The following is a 5,424-nucleotide window of genomic DNA, read 5'->3' on the forward strand; positions in this document are numbered from 1 at the left end:
ATGCGGCTTTGAAATGTATGAAGTAATGGCACTTGATTTGTTTCCGACTATCTTTTCGTCGTGACGGACAAGTCGATCCTGAGTAATTAGGGGAGAATATTTCATAGTTGGTACCCCTGTAATTGTGACAGTCTATTTTCCATGGGATAGATCATTGGTATCCAACCTTTGGTCCGCGGACCACTTGTGGTCGTTGGCGATAACAGACGTGGTCCGCGAAAGAATTTAGGTCCGCTGGGATAGATGATGCCAAGATTATCAAATCTCAGTAACAATTCAATGAATCATGTAATCTAGTAGCACCCCGCCTTCTTTAACCAGTTCAGCTACTTCTTCGTTCAGATTACTTCTTAGATTTTACAGTAAAATGATTAAAATTATTTTACTCTGTAAATGAAACAATCTGCATGATTTTTTTAAAGCAAACAAATTAAACATAGATCGAGTTGACTGCTGCTTTTGGTAACGATTTTTGAACATCATGAAAAGAATACTTCTCTTAAAGACAGCCGGACTCATCGAATAGTAGTTGTACGATGTAACAAAATGTCTGTAATGGGTTCAAACCTTCCGTTAAGATCGAGCCCACGATATGTAGGAATTAACTATCCAGCTACGGTTAAAACATTTAAGTCATTTATAGTCATGCTCATACAATTGCTGTGGCAGGCTTAAGCCAACTTCGGTTGTTGCACCAAGAAACATAAGGGAGAACCAGGCCCGTTAGGCTGGAAACATGTTTTGTACAGCAATCTGTCTTAATTGAGCATAACTAATCTGTATTTTTTAAATTTCGCCAGACACAACAGCCATCGGTAATACTACTTTTTCTTTAGGAAAGCATGCATATTTTAACGATTTATTTACAATTTTACCCAATGCAGCCCTACTAAATTCTATGAAAGAATAATTTTTCCATCACACGAATGTAATTCTCCCTAGCTCGAATGATAATAGTTAGAGGGTCAACTTTTTGTAGGGACTCTGTTTCTGTTCCCCTTCTCGCTTCCCGTTTTTGTATGGTAATCAAATGGTGTAATATCATATGTAAACCACTTCCAACAGTTAATCCCTGCATGTCCTGGTGTTTACTCAGCATGGTAAAAAATCAACACTTCTTGTGCGATCTACTATTCCCTCTTTTCTATGTATGTAAATCATACCCCATTATAGGGATTTTTCGATACGAGTCATTACGTTTTCTTATTTTTTACCCTCCCTAGTTTCTTTTCTTTTGTTCTGCGAACGCCGGATTGCTCAAAAGATGCTACCTAAATGCTGAAACCGGTACTAAATGTCTACTTGGCCGAGATAAAATATTGAATTACTTGTTGCAAGCGCTGTTTGACGGCAAATTCACCGGGAAGCCATCGACTGTAACCGCACTGCCCTCTTTATGAGAACGAATTTATTAGACTCGCACAACTAGTCACCGTTACCGCACCAAAGACCTCACAAATCACTAGAAGAGAGAAAAACAAATTCATAACTGTCCGGGTGAAAAGTGTTGCTACTGTAATAAATTATTAAAATTATCTCTTGATGTACTTTTAATGCAAATTATCAAACTAAATACGATAAATGCTTCCCGCGAATGACACTAATGATCGGCTCGTTAGGAAAGATACCACATACAATTGTGGTTACAAGAAGTTGCATATATTACTTTTTATGATTTACAATCCATGCATAAAGGAGCCCTTTGTTTTATACCATGAACGCATTAACGCTAAACGTGAAAGTACTTACATTGCAGGGTAATATAAGCGAAAAACTCACAAAAACGATATCGATACTCCAAAAGTTTAAGTTGTTCGTGTTTCAGTGCTTTCTTGTCCGCTTCTTCAGTTTGAACTATTTTGACGCATAACATGAGCATTACAGCTGTTCAATGAGCTTTGCCAAGACACATCATTTGCATCAAAGTATAGCGTTCGCTACACGGCACACATACACAGACAATCGATAAACTGAACTTAATTAACGCTTTGCAGTGCAGAAATCATAAATAATGCTTCAAAATGAATGATAGCAGCCGTGGTTACAAATTACTTACAATAGCACTTCCAAAACCAGTCCAGCGCCACATGCATTAAACATACGGCAATGTGTGTGTCTGTTTGTGTGTTTGTACCACGCGAAGCAGTTCATTCCGCAGTCCCCTTTTGGTCAACCCTCACTCTTGCCTGAGTGCATGCAATATCGCCGAAGGTTGCTAATTTGCATAGACCATTTTCGTTCGCCCAACAGCAAATGACACATTACAACGCTTCATACAAATTTCCACTTAGGGTCTGCCGGTGTGCCGGTCGCACTTAAACATAGTTATAAAAGTTGTTCGGCTAACAACCATATTGATTAATGATCCTCCCGATCAACGTTGTTGTCGTCATTCGTAAAGTGGTGTGCTTGTGGCAAGAAAACGACCAGTTTGCAGTCGCGCACCGCGACGCACATCCGATCCGTTCCCGGCCTGCTCAGAGACTTAGCTCACACTAAGGCGGCCGCGTTTGTGTGCGCATAAATTTATCGCTCATGAAGGCTATGTAATGTCACACTCATTAATACGCAGCCCGTTCTCCCGGTGCGCAACAACAACAGGTGAGTAAATTAGCAAATAGTTTATGTACATTCGCTCCTCCTCCTCCTCCTCCTTCTCTTGTAAAACTTCTCAGTTCTGCACCACTCCACATGGTTGCGTTTTATCCCGGTTGTGGTTCGAACCGGTACCCGCGTATGGTGATGGTGCAAGTCGAGAGTATGAAAAATATCTTGCATCTCACCGTCATGCTTCGCTGTGTTTGAGCATTGAGTGCGCTTTACGTTGCGATGTCTAGAGTTTGCTTTTGCACTTACTTGTGTCTGTGGTGCTGTTTAGTTATGCATACAGTGCATGATTAAAGGCATTCTTCATGCGGCTAGTCATGTCATGTTTCTGTGTTGTGCGCGAACACGATAAACGTGTCGGTGCAAGGATATCGCGATAAAGTGACTCGGCTGCCTCACTACTGCTGCTACACTACGAACGACTCGCTCCAGCGCGGATGGCCACCGGGGGTTTCATTAGGTTCGGCATGCTTCACTTCGTTGTCGTGTCACTGAAAAGAATTAACGGCTGTCAGAGCTGTCAGTTTGCTGCCCATTCTGTTGGAGCCGCTAAACGCTGAGGCGCTGTTACCCTTCCTTTCCGAGCGGGAAGCCCCAGTCGCGCCGTGTGCGCAGCGAGCGGGGGCACAATTTACATCCAATCATGGGCTTCCTCCACAAATCACACGTGTATTTGCAGCACGCAACCGGGAGTAATGAAGATATACATCGACAGGTCGTCCGTGCTCATGGTCAGTGCGTCGTAGAGCGATCGATCGTACAATCGAAACAGATCGTTCATCGTTAGTCGCCGATAAAAAGAAACTAAAGCTAATATTCCCATCGGTTCGCCGCTAACAGGCGCCAATGAACATTCGCCGGAGAAGCGGGGGAGCGATCTCGCGATCGTGGAAGAACAGATCGTGTCCAACGATCAGCGGGCACGTCGGCGAAGCACGAACCAGTGTCTTCTAGCCTGCGGTGTGTTTGAGGCCGGTGTTTTTAATCGGTTTTTCGATTTCACTTAACTAAGAATGATCGCGGCGGCGATTAAGCGCTGTCCGTGCGCGCCGATCCAACAAACGAGCGAGAGTCATAAATTATGCGAATGAAGTTACAAAAGAGTAACAACCATAGATTATCTTAACCGGCCAACGCTCATCGTCATCGACCGTATCTTGAAGGTTTCCCCATAATAAACCACATCCATAGCACCAACCAACCTTCTCGTTCAAAACCGACGACTTCGGTTCCTTCACTTAGTGGCGGTAAACGCGATCGCTGAACGCTCCATTCATTCCATCGTTGGCATCGGCATCATCATGCCCGCCCCGTCGGGCAGAGTACCTTTTTAATGTATTCAACACAAACATATAAATTAATTTATACTAATTAAAACCGTTATTAAAGCGAATGAAGTTTCTATTTTGTAGTTCCTACAGCGCAGCAGCATCAGCAGCCGATCACAGCGGACACGAATGAACAGAAGGAATCCCATCAACAACGGAGAGGTAAAAAATCGTCAGCAGCAGTACAACTAATAAGAACTCTCACCTCGCCCTTGCCGGATGCCGTGTGGTTTCAACCGACGGGACAGAGTGAGAAATAAAAGAAAAACAACGTAGTGGAATAAAAAAAAAACTGTCGATAAAATTTACGATACACCATAAAATACAAATATTTCACGTAATTTGATATTTCTCCAAGTTCATCTATAAACGTAATGAGGCAATTAATTATTCCTGTTTTATTGGGGAATATATTTTATTTTGTCATAAATAAAGACACGCTGCTGAGCTAAACGAGCCACAGCGAGCATTCATTTTCTGATGTTGCTGCTGCTGTTGCGGTGGTTGCTGCTGTTGCTGCTGCTGCTGCTGTTGCTCCTGCTCTTGCTAGTGGAAGTTTGTACGTGTGTTCCTTGGTGTTGCTTTTGTACGTGTGATGTGTTAGTAAGAAACGGTGCACAGCCAGACGGAGCAGGATAGCCGTACGAAACACAGTGCACGTGAGTAGGAGAGTGCTTCGTGAAAAAAAAACTTGATCTTCAACCAGCTACAATCGACCCAGTGGGAGTTATGTTTATATAGTTAACAGTGAGAAGCAAAGCGAAGCGATGGAAGGCACAAAAAACACGTAAATGAGCGACGATGAAACGATTGGAATGGCCCCAACCGGGGCCAAGACGATAAACTTAAGCAGCAGAAAAGGAGCGACCATTTCGACGGAAATTGCTGTTTCCAGCTAATAAAACCCACCGCAAACTCGGGTCTGATGAAAACGAAACGGCATCTCCTGCTCGTAGCAAACTGCGGTGCTAAGAGCGGTATGGTAGCTGCTGCTGCTATGAACGGGTTGCGTTCGTGGGTGCGACATCGTGCGTGCTGTGCGGAACTACACAATCGTACAAATATTGACACTATTCGCACCGAGGGTGTTCTTGACAATTCATTCAACAAACGTACCATGGTTTGTGAGAGCGGTTACAATTGTAAGCGAAAGGATTTATCACTTGTTAACTAAATCGGCTTTGTTGTACAAATCGGGTCCAAAAATGCCCGTAACAGCAAATTTTCCCTTCTTATCGTGTATCGAATATTCTACATGATTTAATTTCGAAAGAAGTACTTAGCTTTGCTTGCTTACAGGACTATGCAATATAATTTTGGGAGTGTTCCTTAACTTAAACTTAACTTGTTAACTTAACTTAAAAGTGCGTGTGAAGGTTTTATAACGACAAAGACATATTTTCTTTAAAGAAAACAGTATTAGAACTCATTCCGATCCTGAAGTTCATCTCAATTCCTTACCTTACGAGGAACGAGGAACTTATCCTGA

General features: G+C 42.7%; 1 long non-coding RNA gene across 1 annotated transcript; it reads left to right on the plus strand.

Annotated features, from left to right (window-relative positions):
* The first annotated feature begins 3,058 nt into the window (after positions 1–3,058).
* On the plus strand, positions 3,059–5,175 carry LOC133393658 (uncharacterized). Its single transcript, XR_009766311.1, has 2 exons — positions 3,059–3,942; positions 4,020–5,175. It is a non-coding gene; the product is annotated as an uncharacterized LOC133393658 (long non-coding RNA).
* The last annotated feature ends 249 nt before the right edge of the window (positions 5,176–5,424 follow it).

Source organism: Anopheles gambiae, chromosome 3 (genome assembly GCF_943734735.2).
Source record: "Anopheles gambiae chromosome 3, idAnoGambNW_F1_1, whole genome shotgun sequence".
Classification (NCBI taxonomy): domain Eukaryota; kingdom Metazoa; phylum Arthropoda; class Insecta; order Diptera; family Culicidae; genus Anopheles; species Anopheles gambiae.